Raw genomic sequence first — 16,313 nt, forward strand, 5'->3', positions numbered from 1 at the left:
AATAAAGCAGAGCTCGCACACTGGCTGATGAGACTAAAGCAAGGCATCAGATGGGCATTTGGTTAGGGAACGCTGGCTGTCTCTACGTCAGTTAGGTTAAGATCAAGTGGAAAAGTAAGTGGCCATGTTAAAATTTGTGACGATGGCCAACAGAGGTCAAGTCATTGTTTTTAAGCAACCTTAAGTCAATGTATTTTTAGTTTTAGGTTTTCAGTCTTAGAATCTTAGCGTTTGGTGGGGGGTGGCTATTTGTATACAGGCAGTAAACTGTGACTTGGTTTTAGTGGCAGCAGTAAGAAGGTACTAAAATCCTGAGAGCCACCTTAAAAACACAGCACCAGATCTTCAAATGATTACGCCAGTGCAGCACCACTGAAGCTTCTCGAGTGCTCTTGATTTACACCAGTTGAACATCTGGCCCATATGCTTTGTATTATTAAATACTTCTGCGATTATTATGTGAACAATTAAGATTTGTGGAAATGAAAAAACAGGCTATGAATTGTGCCTTCACTGCAGTTCAGGAGGAAGAATTGCTCAGGCAGACTGCTGCCTTTTTCTGTAGCTTGCAGTTTATCTGTGTGTTTTTTCTAGAAACCAGAAACTGTGAATGGGACCCCAGGAGGTTTTCCAGGCCATCTTCTTCCAGGGAAGGATCATCTTCATGGCTGTCATGTTTGCCCACTTTGTTCTTTAAACTCTGATATCCCACAGCGTATCCCAACAGCCAGTTCTGGTACAGGGAGCTTTTTCCCCATCCAGCCTACCTCTGTTCCAGGCTGCTCTTGAGATCTCCAACTTCTTATCCTATCCACCAATGCCATATGGAAGAATGTGATCTCTTCCTCTGCCTAGCAGCCTTTCTTCATACAGAAAGCTTGTTATTTTGTCTCTTCTGTGTAATGTTTATTCAGTCTGGTCAATCGTGTTGGAATTCAATGCTGACAAAGTCCAGACAAGCCCAAGTAAATGTTAACACTCCAAATTCTTTATTATTTTTTTTCTTTCCTTAAACCTGATTCCCTTTCATGGTTTGCTGCTGATGTATAGAAGTACATCTAGCCATAAGAGAAAAAGATCCATCTTTCAGCATCAGGAGATGAAAGGAATACAGTGAGATATCGTTTTGCAAACCTGAAAGGATTTGAAAAACCCTCTCCTATTTCTGGAAAAAAAGTCAATGACAGGGCAAGATTATCTTCATTAATAGTGTGAGAAGGAGTGTTGGCTGCAAGTTTTGTTTAACCTGAAAAACTGCATTCAACAGCTGGGTTTCCAGATCTAAAATAATATCTGGGGAATCAAAAATTCTTTGCCACATGTAAAATTGTCTCCTGGTAGTGTGTAATGGTGCTCACCAGTATAATGTGCAGGACAGAAGGATAACCTTTAACATCTCCACCATCCCCAGGAACTGATGCGATGCTGATTAACAGGTGCTTGGTGACTTGAAGTTCCTGAAGTTAAAGCTTTGCATGTATTGCACAAGTCACCATTTTTACTGAGGGCTGGGGAGAGATGTGTTTTGGCTTTTATCCCACTTTTCAGACGTGGCATGATGTAACTCACTGCTCTGAAGGGAAGGCAACTGTGCCAACAGGGCGAGCGAGCTAATGTGGCGTGGGGGGACTGCTCTGCAGGGCCTGACCCTCCACATCCTGGCTCTGGTGGGGGTTGTGAGCACCTTCTTCAGGCAGCCCGAAATGCAGCAGCTATCTGGGGGGTTTCAGTGCAGATTAGAGCTTGGCCTCAGCAGCATGAAGCATGAGCAGGCATGCCCTTTCCAAAACACCTCTCGCTTTTTTGATATTCGGCATGTCTGGAGGGGAAGGGTTGAGGGTTTTGTTTCTATTGATTCCACCCAGGCTTCAATTTCTGCATAGAAAATGTATGGAGGGGCTCGTACAAAGCCTGCCTCCTATGAAGTCTTGTGTAGGGCGAGGTGAGCAGGGCAGCGCCTTTGAAGTAAGGTTCCCAGAAGAGGTCTCTCTGCATTTGAAAAATAACCTAGCAAAGTAGCTCCAGTGTAGATCCATTTGGCTAAGCTTACTGCAGCCAAGCCGGCGTTATCCTCCCAACAAACTTCGTTCTTCAGTTTGCTGAGTGCCATAAAGACTTGTGAGCAAATGGGTGGACTCGGTGTACAAGCCACAGTTGCTTTGTCCAAATTGAGGTCTCAAGCAGTATTGGCTTACGTGAAAAACATACATTTGTATGCTAAAGACAAGGCTGCATGTAATTCAGTGAAATAAAGCAATATGGTTCAGTGGCCAAATCAGGAAAAGGACCCAGAAACTGGATGGTATTGCTGGGGATGCCCCTCACAAAGATTGAGCAGATCATCACGTGAGGCTGCGAAAGGGTTTTTTGTGCCTTTGGATTAGGCAGGTCTTTCTGGAGGACGTTCATTTCTAAGTCTTGAAGTCAGGCAGCTGTTGCCTGCTCTCCTCTTGAAAACATCCAACACTTGGTTGATCTCTATGCCTCTCTGCCACAGGAGCTCTGGAGAGCTGGGACTGTGTGCAGGAAGAAGGTCTAATTAACAAAATCTACACTCCAAGAATTTGCTATTTTCAGGGCACTTCTTCTCCACCTGCCAACTGTGCTAATGTTAGCAGTGCATAGCAAAAGGAGTTTTTAAACGAGTGCTGAAGAAAAACCAATCCCTGTCCCTGAACAAAATACCACCAGCTCCCAAAAGACTTGTATGAAAGACTGATTGCCCTGTAGCTGTCAGTTCTTCATGCTCGTTGGCAGTCTGCTTATTATTTTTGAATATTTTACCTCTCTGTTGGTTTTTCTGGCAAAGTGTCTTCTGTACAAGCAAAAAATAAGGGTCCTACCATGGCTGCCTTTAATTCTTGATATAGATAGGATAACTAAGACTTCTACTATAGTAGTAATAATAATAATAATAATAATAATAAGGATTTGATATGCATTCAGTAGGAAAGTAAGGTGAAGGTGGACTGCCTGAGCCCTTGAATCCAGTTCCCTGAACTTCGAGGCCCCTGTGTAGGAGGTGTCCAGCCAAGGAGGGCCTCCAGACACGTCATCATTGTACCAATGTCATTGGTACAAACTTCCTGACAACGTGGTACGTTGCAGAAGGAAGCTGTCATTGTCTTCACATTGTACCCTGGTGAGGTGACCAGTTGCAAGCTGGCAACTTTTCCAAAGGCCTATAATGAAGCAATAGAGAAGTAAAAGTATTCAAAAATAATCAGAGGCAGAGCAAGGGTTGCACCACAGTCCCCTTCCCTTCCCTTCCCTTCCCTTCCCTTCCCTTCCCTTCCCTTCCCTTCCCTTCCCTTCCCTTCCCTTCCCTTCCCTTCCCTTCCCTTCCCTTCCCTTCCCTTCCCTTCCCTTCCCTTCCCTTCCCTTCCCTTCCCTTCCCTTCCCTTCCCTTCCCTTCCCTTCCCTTCCCTTCCCTTCCCTTCCCTTCCCTTCCCTTCCCTTCCCTTCCCTTCCCTTCCCATTTCGTCACTCACATTCAAATCAGTGACATTTCATGTGCGAAGGGCAAATAAATACACGAAAATTATTTGGAGATGGAAGTTCAGAGAGGTGTGGAGAAGGAAGGATTTGGTGAGTGAAGGTTTTGTGAAGAGAATCACTGGATGAGATTGCTTGACAGAATTATACTTCATTACTGACGCTTCACAGCCTTGATTTTCATATTTATTTGTGACTCTTCTTTTTTAAACCATGGGCTCCTTTGACATGAGAGTCATGCTGTGTAAAGCGCTATTGATTAGAGTTTCTAATTTCATGCCATTACAGCATGACCATTGGGGAATGAAATGTATTTTATTTTTTCCACTACGGCTATGCCAGCAGTGTTTGGGATGCAGCCATCACGCGGGCTGTCAGCAGCAGGCATTTCCAGCTAAAGATCTTTGCTGTTTCAGCCAAAAGGCGAATGTGCCCGAGGTCTAAGCCTCAGCTCAGTGTGTTGTTCCTGGAATTAGAATAGATCTGTGGTAAAGTGCATTCTGAGGCCAGAGGTTTCCAGAAGGATGGCTGGTTTGGGGACTTTGTGTTTTTTAATCGGACTTGCAAAAGACCATTTTTTCCCCTTCCAGAGGAATGGTTATCATTTGCAGTAATACCTGTTCTCTTTCCAGTGTCTCTGGTTTGGTGCTCAAGGAGGTGGAGGGACCTAATTTCACTAAAGGCTTAGGAAAATCCTAGTCTGCTATGATCAGGTAATTTACATTTATCCCTGTTATGTACAAGGGCCAAGAAAGAACTGATTGTAAACCTCAGGAAGACCTGTCCCAGCCTTGCTATAAAGAGTTTTTTTCCTCTCACTGACTGGATTTGGGCCTTTCTGGTGTTTACCGAAGGAGAGGGTTCATGGTGAGACCAGGGAGGTTGTGAATTAATAGTATTTTGCTCTCTTGGAGCTGCCTGGGGGAATCCTTTCCTTCCCTCTTCCTCCCAGTATCCTCCAGCCCCCTCATTTTTTGATCTGTCCCAAAACAATCTGTAGGAGGATTCCTTTAGTGTCTTGCAAGAAATTACCACCTCTTTTTCTGTGTAACAAAGGCTTGTGCTATCCTGAGGTAAAGACATCAGGAAGATAAAGTCAGCCTAAGTCTGCTGCTGAGCTTGACTCTAATGAGTTTCCCTCATGGTATAACTAACGTGGCTTGTCTTACACTCTGGTTTTACCTCTGAACAGTAGATATGCACTAGCTGTCCTGAACTAATAAAGCTTTCCAGCAGTGAAGACAAGCTCTAACGGAGCGGCGATAGACGTGTGAACCCCTTACAAATAGCCAGATGAGAGAAAAGCGAATGCTTGAAATCTGTCAAAGGGGAACCAGCCGAGAAAGTTCTCCGACTCCTGCTTTATTCCAGGAGCTACTGACACCCGCCGGCAGGTGATGAATTAGTGCAGCACAGTTGGAGCTACTCGAGGGCTGCAGATCTGAATCCCAGAGCTGTTCCTACATCTATTTGAGCACTGGAGGTATTGTGGCCAATTTTGGGCTTCCCATACAAAAAGATGTCAACATAATAGAGTAAGGCTGAGAAAAATGTTTTTTTTCAGGAGACAAAGTGGACATCTGGTTGCTGTCCATGACTCTTAAGAGGAGGATGTGCAGAAGACAGAGCCAGACTGACCTCAGAGATGTATAGGTAAGAAGCAACCCACACAAATTGCAGCATGGGAAATTCTGACTAGCTATAGTGAAAATGTGTCCACCTTGAGGATGGTCAGATGCCAGACCAGGGGCCCAGAAAGGTTGAAAGATCTCCAGTCCTGGAGATGTTCAAAACTCAGCCAGACAAGGCAACAAGGAAAGCTGGACCTGCTTGGACTGGAGGCCATGCTTTTAACTGTGGCTGGTGTGACCTGTGTGTGACACTGGGGATGACACTATTCAAGCCCTCCAAGCCCAATCCAGCCCCAGTTAAATCTGCCAGGTGAGTCTACCTACTTTTAAATGACACTGGTCTCAATCAGCATTGCAGGATGTGTCTTGCTGGCACCGTCCTTACTTAGGGGCAGTTACAAGCACAACTCTTCATAATAGGATGCAGCAGTAGCTCTCTCCTGAAAGGCCCTTCCCAAAGCCAGCAGGAAAGGAGACAACACTGCCACAACCCTGTGAACCTCCCAATACGTGGACCTGGGGGAACTGGCAGTGACGTCTCTCCCTGCCACGACTGCATGTTTGGATGCACTGAGATTTTCAGTCTCACCTGCCTGTACAGGGCTGATGAGCCAGCCCTGCTCTGAGCACAGGGCACAGCAGCCCCTGGGAATGCCTGCAGGATGGGAGGTTCGCTTTGGTGCTGTGTCAGTCCTTTAACAAAAGGAAAAGCGACTACACAATGCCATGTGCCTTTGTGTAGTGAGCAAAAGGCTTTTTGGCCTCAGCTGGAGCACAGCCCAATGTGTGACATCTCAGAAGCTGAATGGAAAGGGATCCCACTCATGGCGTCATCACTTCCCACGTACGTCCCCTCTCTGGTTCCCACTGCGACATGGAGGCTTCAAACAAGAGCTGTCTCCTGCACAGCTGTACCCTTCACCTGTACACATCAGATCAGTACTGCTGGAGATAACAGTGAGAGATGCCATCACTCACAATCAATTACTGGCCACCACCTCGTGCCAGGCTCCCCTGAGGAGCCCTCTCCAGCACCCAAGAAACCCTGGGAGGAGAGCGATCGGTCCCTTCCCCTGCGCTTGGCTTCCAGTGTAACACAGTCCCAGGGCTCTCCGTACCTACCCATGCCTGCAGAGTCCTTTGGGCTTTTGCAGGCTTGCTGACATTTATATACATTTCTAAATATCACTGAAGTATTGCTGAGAGAGGGAAACGTGGAGTGAATGACATGGACTTGCGAGCAGCAATGGGAAAAAGGTAGTTGAAAGTTTGATTGTAGTAACCGTGCCAATACCCCCCGAGAAACAAAGCCTCCTGTAGGCACAGTGCCTTTTCCAAGAGATGAAATGAACTTCTTCAGGTTTAGCCCTAAGTAAACGATGGTCCAGCTCATAAAACATCCTGAAGTGCAGAACTGTTTACAGACTTTATTTGTCTTGAGCCTTGCGCTTTGTGAGATCAGAGGCGATTTCATTACCCAACTTTGTGCAATGTCATTCCGGCTGGATCACAAATGCCATGTGAGTGTTTACAGTAATGAGGAAATACATTACAGCTGGAAAGGATGGCTGCAGTTTAATAGAAATATTCTTCTAGAACAGATGAGGGCCAATCCCAAGGATGGGCTCTTTCTTGCTTCTTTTTACTCTGATTTCTGCGTTCCTCTTAGCTGTAGCTGAATGAGAGGACCTCTCCTGGCCCTGACTCCCTTTCTGGAGACAGGGCAAAGCAGAAAGGGCAGGACTGAGCCCTCCCTTTCCTGTAAGGGGGGTGTCAGTTTTGGGGAGCTAAATTGTTGCACTGGATGCACTGTGGATGGTGGAGCAGCAGCGAGGCACAGCCAGCCAGCTTGGATTTCACATGAAATGGAGCTTGGTCAGCTTCCAGGACTGGAATTTAGCTTTTTATTTTCCAAGAAAGGATGCAAGCAATTTGTCTTTAGGATGCTATAAAGACGCCTTCAAGAATATCATATAGTCTGCTAATGCTGCAGAGAACCTCTTAAAAACTTAATTGCCTGTGTCACCAAATGAGAAGAGAGTAGTCCCTTGAAAGATCCTGTGTTTTGAAAACACACAGTCAGTTCTAAATACTTTCAAATGGTACATGCTTCTTTACTCCTGCTGACAATAAGAGTAATTGCTGAGCACAGGATAAAGGAGATTGTCTGAAATGTTTCAGCACGATTTTCTTGTTCCGTGTTTTTTTTTTCACAATGCAAAAAGACAGAGGCATTCTTGGTCTGTGACCAAACAAACAGAGGGGTTTTCTTCTGGTGCCAAGAGGCAGGCAAGACGCACAGATCTCAATACCAAAGTGACTCTCTTCGTTTGAGAGCTCCTCAGCTCCCACCCCCAGTTCCCTTTGTCCTTTCTTCACCAGATATTCCAAACCCTGTGATGTTTTAGGGATCACTGAAAGGCAGATGAACAAACCCAGTTAATCACAGTTACACCCTGCGCTGTTGTATCAGTGCAGGGCAGGGGGACCTGAAGGTCCCAGAGACACCGGGGCTGCTTGGTGCTCGCACCATGTCTGGGCACGGTGAGCCGGGTTAAAAGGACCAAACCCCGAGGGCTGAGATAAACCATGTGAGCAAAGCCCAGAGCAGTGACAGAGGTGGCACGCTGAAATCCAGGTCCCATTTCCACCAGAGCACACTGCCTTTTAAAAGGAGAACATTTTCGAAGCCTGCTACCCAGACTTCAAAGAAAACAGGCTCTGTCAAGGATGACTTCCATAGAAGAGATGCCAAGAAACAGTGTCTGGAGCCAGGGTGGTTTTGGCTGAGCAGTGCCTTCCAGTTTTGGTCCCCTGTATGCCTGCTAGACTCAGCCTCAGCATTGCTGCTATGAGTCTGCTGCCCACCAGGATGACAGATAGGGAAGTTTCCTCCCATCAGTTCCTCACTGCGCTGACTCACAGACATCTCTGTTAATTCTGGGATACAGGAGACCTTGAGCACCTCACTTTGCTCCCTCACCTCCGCCTTTTATTTTGGCCATGACGTTTAGCATACAGGATTCTGTCGTCTTGGTCAGAGCTAACTTTGGTGTCTGCTGTCATTGTGCTTGTCCATTAAGGACTTGTTCAGCTCTCTGCATTTTCCTGCGTGGCCCATGATGCAGCACAGTACATTGGAAAGCAGTAGCCACTGCAACATGATGTGGCACCTGAAAAGTCAAAGGAGACACAGGCTTATGCTGACTGTACAACTGTATGGTTGGTATTCTTCCTTTATACCTGCTCTGAAAGCAGGAAAAAACAGGTATGATCTATAGCTTTTCCTTTTTTTTTTTTTTTAATGTAACTGTTCATTGTTGTTGGTTTTTTTGGGGGGAGGGATGTGGCAAGTAGATATGCAGAGCACAGCAGATGTCTCAGACATTCAAGAGACGTTTCTTCATGGTCCTTAGATGAAATGGACTGGGCTTTGCTCCAGAAAACAGGAACGATTAATCCATCATTGAACATGAACTTAAATGAGCTAATATTGGGTATTTTAGTTCTGATGTATGTGCTAAATGAAGTAATCATTCAGAGGATAAAAGTAATGGCTTTGAGAAAATGTTCTAAAATGCAGTGGCTGAGGCAGGTGGGATGAAAAGCACCCAGCTGGTGCGGGCACCAACGTCGCTGTCCTCCTGGGTGGTTTGTGCGTGGGAGCAGCAGGAGGAGGAATGCACCAGGACTGGGTATCCTCTAAGCACAGGAAAGGTAAATGCTGCGTAGCCCAGACCATCTGCAGTGTAATTTCAGTGTCTTGACACACACCACCTGCTCTGGCCCCAGGTCAGCTTGCTGCCTTGGTGGCTTTATGCTGAAGATGCCTCTACGTTGTGCTTTGGCTGCCAGGGTGAGTCCTTCCTCACGTTATCTGCCATCCTAGATGCGCTGCTCTGCAAGTGCCATTAACCACAATTACACCCTTAAGCAAGAGACAGCAATTGATATTTTATCATTGGGATTTTTTGCCGTGACTTTTGTACCCACCTGGAGTGAACAAACTATTACAAGTTTCATCCAATTATGTTAAGTGCAGTTGGACATACTGTGCCTAACACAATCTCTTTTCAGTGGAGAGAGGGGCAGTCCGTTATCAGCTCGAGGCACCATCATTCATTAAGACATCATTTGCCTCTCACCAGCAGAGCCGAAGCAGCAAATCTATAGGATGTCATAATAAGGTGTGATAATGAAAGATAGGCAGAACAGGATTAACAAAGGGGTCCTCTTCACATTATACCTTCCTCTTACTACTTTGCTCAGTCCCAGTCTTTTATGATCTCCTGAGGGAACGTTTCAAAGGGGCGCGTGGAAGTTAGGCCCACAAATCCAATTAATTGCTGATGTGGTTTGTGCCTGTGCCTGGAATCACCGTGCACCACTTAAAAAAAAAAAAAAAAAGCTGCCTGAGTGCAGCAGACTATAGAAAGGAAAATATTGGGCATACAGTACTGTAAATAAGCTCTCATCCGTCCCTGCCCGTTGTTCTTGCCCTGGGCTAGGAAAGTCTTTGACAGCTCATTCAGCACCTTTGCTCTCATGCTCCAGTTGGTCACATCAGACCCATCCCTGCCCCTCTGAACCAGCCCAGTTAGGATCTCACTTCTACTGGAGTGACTGGTCGATGTACCAGAGCCCGCTTGGTTCCTGGTCACAGCTCCCCGGCCTCAGGCAGGCAGGGCTCTCAGAGGGCACCCTTCCTGGAGCAGGCGCTGGGCAGGAGGAGTTGGTGCCTTGCGTTTTGTCCACGTCCAAGGCAGACCTCTCACCTTGCAGCCCCTTCCTCGCTGGGCTGAGGGAGGGCAGCTCAAAGCTCTTCCAAGTGTAAAGAGAAGATGCTTCAGAGTTTGCTGGTTCTGCAATGAGCATGCAAATACAGATCTTTCAGGGGGTGGAGAGGAGGACATGCTTTAACAATAGTTGTATGTAGGTGCATTTATCCCAGTACGTAATTCTAGTAAATACGCTGTGACTGGGATGCAGACATAGGGACACTGGTAGTGAAGATGCTTTTGATAGCATCGGGTTGTTCACACATAGGGCTAAACCAGCATTTTTCTTGAAACCAGGGCATGGAGCTGGACTTCAGAAGACCTGTAAGCCTTTTGTGAGGCATCAGAGGACCCAACAGTGGCAGAAGTGTCAGAAGCCAGGCTTCAGAAGCCCCATCACTCATGGAAGAGCAGGTCTGGGCACACACTGAGTTTGTGTTGCTGCCAGCACTGCCCACATGTTTCTGCCTACAGTAGAGCTCTTGGTGGTATACAAACGTCATAAAAATTCACATCCTAACCCACTTCACTATGACCTGGCCATAGCCTGTCCCACGAGTTACTTGCAGGGGTTGATGGCCAAGACCCCCAGTCCTGGAGAAGGACGTGGTGCTGGAGAAGGGCTGAACCAGTTGTCTCCTTGCCTAGTCAAATCCAGCTCCAAACCTGACAGCGGGGAAACTGGGAGGGAAGGTCCTATTTCTGTAGCACCGTGGGTCTGGGCACTGTGGACCCACCCAGACAGGAGGACAGCAGGACGGACAGACAGACTTCAACCAGCTTCTGCTTCTCCAGCCTGGCAGCAGCCTGGGTGAGCGTGAAGCATGGCACATTTTGTGTGCTAATAGGCAAGGGCCTGCGTGCTAATGTGCTTGAACATATGTGGTAATAACATTAATTTACAACTTTTTAAAATTATTAGCAATGCAGGTTTCCTCCCCGCCTTGTGTGTGTGTGGTACATAAATACGTGTATTATTTTTAGCATATTCCTTGCAATTCCATTTTCCTGAGGAGCAGCCAGTACCTGTGGCACTAGGGACTGAAAATGCAGCTAAGAATCAGCTTGTCCAATAAATCACCTGCACAATCCTACACAATCCATCCCTGGAGAGAGCGAACCAGGTGCCCGAATGCATGGGGGAATCTTATTTCTATCTATATTCTGTACTGTTATGGCTTTTATCCAATTATCAGGCTTTTTAGCACCTATAATGCATTTCTATTCACAGCACTACAGCCAATTGCCTGAAAGGGAATTGCTGTGGGTGAGGGATGCAGTGACACGACTGAGGTCACCCAAAACCTGTGTCAGAGAAAGGAACCGAGCCCAGGGCTCTCGCAGCAGGGACTGAGCATTAAGCGTAGGCTCTGGATGCAATTCAAGGAAAAAAATTTAATGGCTGAAAAAGGGCCCACGGTAAGTCCTGTCCTTCAGGTGTCAATGAGAACAGCAGGTCAGCAGAAGACATCTTTTGGTACTTTCCCTTCTTGGGGCACCTGTGGAGCTTACACGGAGCAGCACAGCTGGAGCAGATGGGGAGCCGACTCCTTCGTTTGCCTTTGGATGCCCACTCTTGTGGTGGTGCAGGTATCAGTCCAGCTGTGGCAAATTTGAGTTTTCTTTTTACCATTACCATTTTCCAGTGATTTTTTTTCAATTTCCTGAGCAGTTCAGACTGCCATGGCCAGTGGCTCTGTTGTGGTCAGTAAGTGAATTAGAGAGATGATGCAGGACTGGCATGGCCAGGGCACTTCCACCAGCACAGCAACAACCAGAAACTTTAGGGCTGCATCCCCAGAGAGTACTTCAGGCTGCTGAGATTCAACAGATTTAAGCACGATCTGTGTACCAAGGCAGATGCTTAAGTACGCATTTCCATAAAGAAATTCTTCTCAAAAATCCCAAACTGAGCTTGAGCCAAAAGCATGGGAGATGATCCTGCTGCAAACACTGTTAGAAGAAAGTCTCTTTGGCCAAAATTTCTCATGCTGTTTTTCTGCACTCCAGTAAACCTGGCTGCTGTCTCCATCCTGGAGATGACTTCATTTCACAAGATTTCTCAGCCCAGGCTCTCTCTGCCTCAGAAGCAATTGTTTGTGCTGCAGTTGGAAAATGTGTATCATCACAGTTGCCTTTTTTCCACTGCAGAGTAATTAATCGATATTTCTCATGGAGGGCAGTCAATTCTCATTACACTGGGGTTTCACAAAGTTGCTTTTTTTTTTTTTTCCCCCTCCACAGAAGGGATGTGGCATACCCAAGAGGTGCTTTGTGTCTGTGCTTCGTGTTCTGGCTCAGTTTGGGCTGCACCAGGGCGAAGGCAGCATGGTGAATTTCACGTTGCGGGAGGCAGCCGGAGTTGCAGAACTCCCTGTTGGTGTAACGTGCGTGGAGGTTTTCCTGCAAACTTCTCCATGGAACTCTGTGCCATCCACTGGGTGCCTGCAACATGGTGCCAAGGGACAGGGAAGGAGCAAGGCAGAGCAGAGGTCAGAAGTCACAGCCTTTTGCTAGCACAGGGTCAAGACACAGATTAGGATGGTACCTTCATCCCGGTGTGCGATGGCCAAGGATGAGCATCCCGTCAATGCTCCCAGCAGACCTGTACAGACTGAGTCTGCCCCTGCCTGTGCATGATCAGCCCTGATCTGAGAAGCTGAGGGGTATGAAGGTGCAGCACGAGGCTCCTGTGTGCTTGCAGAGCATGAGAACCAACTGCTGGGTGGCACTAACAAAACTGTATTTGAGCCTTCCATCAGGCTTGTGAGTTCCTTCCTGACTCTGTGTATTTTACTGTACAATATAGCACTGGAAGTCATTATTATTACAAAGAATCGCTAATTCAATAACACCACTATCCTGCTTGAATAACACCCATACAATATTAATGCATTTCCCCCATCATGTTCATTGCAGAACACAAAAGCTGTTAACAGAACACGAGGAGCCCCAGCGCGAGGGGGCCATGAATGCGACAGTCACTGTTAGCCAAGTATTGCTAGCGCCGAATTCAAGCTCTGGAAATTACGATTGCAAAGCACATTTTTGGATGCCATTCATAAAAAAAAAAAATGGCTAAAAGTTAAAACTTCAAACAGAAGTAGGAAAGCTGCCTGGCATTACACGATAACGTGGCACTTTATTATCCCTCTTCAATTGTTTGACGTTTATGCCTCTGTTTAGCAAGTCTGTTCGTTATCGTTCTCCAATTAACAGACTTTTTTTCAGATTATTTTTATGAAATTCTCATTTAATTAGCCATACAGCTGAGTCTCAAATGGCAGTTTTAAAAATATCCTTCCACTGATCAAGCAGCCAAATGGTCTTTCTGAGATATTTGCAGAACTGTAAACCTTCGTTTGTCTGCTAATTATCCCCTGGCTTAGACGCTGGGAATGTGAACACCTGACAATCAGGGGTTATTCACCGGACGCTTTCATTTTGCACCATGTGGAAAAATACAAATTTCACCTATTAGAACCTTCTCGTGGGCTTTTTTTTTTTTTTCTTTAGTAAAGGATGTGGTTTATCAGGCGATTTTCAGATTCTGCACAATAGATGGGGAATTAAAATAATGAATGACAAATAATAGAAAACAGGTGTGACAGGAGAAGTCAGGCAAGTATTCCACAGGCACCAAGCAAAATGGGAGGAAATACGTTTATAATACAATAACAAAGGCAAAAAAAACGCAACCCACGATGAAATAAAATCAACAGTAAAATTTCAGTGAATGGGCCCTCCTGCTATACAGCTGGAAACCATTATGGTATTTAGCAACGAATACACAAATAAGCTTAAAATGCATTTTTGCCATATATTGATGGGCGTATGTAGCTGGGTAGAAGAATCCCTTAATCTCCCACTGAACTGCTGCCACATTTGCGAGGGAATGTGGCAGCTCGCCAGGAGGCCTCGGCTGCTCCATGCTTTGCATGGTGCTGTGCTCCCCTGCCGCACGGGGTGGGCGAGCGGACACAGCCCAGGGCAGAGGCTGCTGCCTGCCTCCAGCAGGGTGAGCAGCAAAGGACCCGTCCTTAGCTGGAGAAGGGGAAAATGCATGGGTTTGTGCCATGGGGTTGCAGGGTGAAATGAGCAGTTGGAGAGTAACGGGAATGTTTTATGTTTCAGGTCTTAAGTGTAGTTCTAGCAGAAGATAACAAGACTTCTGCTCATGTCAGAGGTGGTTTTTGGACACTGCTGGTGGTATGCCCAATCTGAGGGGACAGCTGATTCAGCCACTATGCAGTGCTGCTGGCCTGTTACATTTGAACAGCCCTCTGGAGCCTAGACAAGGTAAGAAGAAGGTAAGTGAGATCCTGAGGCGGCTCTTTCAACTGGCTGAGATGCATTTCAGCTTTGCAAGACCCCACAAACCATCCTCACCACTTCTGACAAGCTCCAAGAAATGGTTCCAAGCCAGAGCTCGGGTGGCAGGGAGAAGAAGCACTAACGCAGGCGTAACAGGGAACTAAGGAAATAGCCTGCTGCTGCCATGGAAGTGGAGAGGATACCTTGGAGAGTCACTTTGGATTTCCAACTGCAGGAATATGTTGTTATGAATCTTTATCAGAGCACTTGTAGTGCAGCTGGAGAGTATGTCTGACATTGCCTCCAGTGACCTTTTCAATACAGTCCAAGTGCTGCAGAGCTGGTGTTTCAAGAGGAATTCAAATCGAATTTACTCAGGCAGAAAGGATTGGCCTGGGGATAGCCCTACCACTCGCTTTGCGTTTCTCCTTGCCATTCTCATGGAAACTGCAATTCTTTATGCATGGTGCTTCTTCCTGTGCCGCAGCAAATGTGTCCCATTAAACAGCAGCAACAGTACCGTGCTTCTACCGAGTGGCCCCAGGATGAGGGCACAGCATTGGGGTGCTGAGGCTGTTTGCAGATGGTGCTGGCAGCAGCACGAGTCAGAGGATGGAGGTGCAGACTTCAGCACAACCCATCAAAAGGTCATGGCATGGCAATGCACCCTGGCACCCAAAATTAGCTGGTGCACATGAGGCACCCACCAAGCGTGCAGCTCGTTGGCCTGCAATGTGAACAGCAGAAGTTTGTATAAGCTCCAGAGGCAGGTAGGGAAATGCATGGGGGAGAAATTCACCCGGGGCTCTGCAAGGCAGAGGGAGAGCCAGGCAGGAGCAGCTGAGGAGCAACATCTCAGTGCGTAACACTCGTGGCTCTGGGGTGAGGCCCCTGCCTTGCTGCAGGCAAGCCGTGAGTGTTGGGGGGGAAATGTTGGTTTTCTTCCCGCGCTTTCCTGGCACGGTGTGATTATTTCATACGTGTTTGTATGAGAGGTGCTTTAAAATGTAATTTCTTTGATTAATTTGGTGTCTGTATTTTCACTGTTTTGTTCGCTCCAATTTATGACAAAATTGAACAAAGTGGGTAACAAAATATAGCCCTGTCAGGCTCCTGTCTTCACGGATATAAAGAAAAATGTGAAACTGTCAGGCACACAAATGTGCCAAACCCCAAGGAAAATTATTACATTCTGCTTGACATTTACTTTAATTTTACAAAATTCTGTAATACCATTATAAATAATAATAATAAAAAGCGGCATGGAAATATTGTTAAGTGTATTTATTTTCATTTGCTAGCTTTGTGATTTATGGGTTTGATTTTTTTTGTTTTTATTTTTTTTCCAATCTCTGCATCAGAAGGGAGACGGAGCACCTGGAGCCCGGATGCTGCTGCCTGCACATCGTGCTGGCTGGGGGAAAGTGGTGGATGAGGCTGTGTCGTCTGAGGAAATGTGCCCTGCTCATAACAACGGGGGAGAGTAATGGGAATTCTCCACTTCCAAAAGCTCTGCAAGTTTTTATTGAACCTCTGTGAAGTGCTTTCTGAGGGACAGGTAACAGGGTCAGATCCATAACTGCTATATGCCTATCCCACTCCAAGAAAGTTGGTTTACACCAGCTGAGGGTCTAACTGGAGATGATCCACTGGTGCCAAGTGGGAATGGGAGACAGACACCCAAAACAAGTGTGGGAAGTGAGCAATCCAACACGGTTTATGACAAGTAATAGAAAGCGAGAGTGGAGCCTGGATTAAAATAGACATGAGGGTGGAAGCCAGCAGCACTCAACTGCCTTGGATAAGGTGAGCTAAGGCAAATTTCTGTTTTGAAATTCTGTTTTGAGAGAGACCGTAATGGGTGATGCTGAGGGCCTAGTGCTCCTTACCACGCTCATGTCAACACTGCCATTCTACCCTTTCCCTGAGGTCAGGGCTGGCTTTTAGGGCCTATGGCCTTGAAGAAGCCCTGTAGCATGCAGTTTTTCATGTGAGGCAGTTTTTCTTCTCAAGTGTTGGTGGAGGTCCAAGGGCCACTGGGACTGGTTCTCCCCATTCACTGGAAATGCCATGTTCTTCCCCCTGCTGGGCCTCC

The 16,313-nt window shown here is 46.6% G+C and overlaps 1 protein-coding gene across 1 annotated transcript in view; it reads left to right on the forward strand.

Moving 5' to 3' along the window:
* The window catches only part of LOC310884554 (uncharacterized protein), a 465,563-nt gene extending 449,548 nt beyond the window's left edge, over positions 1 to 16,015 (forward strand). Inside the window, exons 17-23 of the mRNA XM_083806495.1 lie at positions 4,128 to 4,208; positions 4,867 to 4,978; positions 5,060 to 5,148; positions 8,210 to 8,394; positions 8,710 to 11,323; positions 14,039 to 14,214; positions 15,580 to 16,015. The gene's annotated coding sequence lies outside the window, so the exon portion shown is untranslated. The remainder of the gene's footprint in view (positions 1 to 4,127; positions 4,209 to 4,866; positions 4,979 to 5,059; positions 5,149 to 8,209; positions 8,395 to 8,709; positions 11,324 to 14,038; positions 14,215 to 15,579) is intronic.
* Positions 16,016 to 16,313: the final 298 nt, after the last annotated feature.

This window comes from Anser anser (genome assembly GCF_964211835.1).
Source record: "Anser anser genome assembly, chromosome: 20".
Lineage (NCBI taxonomy): Eukaryota > Metazoa > Chordata > Aves > Anseriformes > Anatidae > Anser > Anser anser.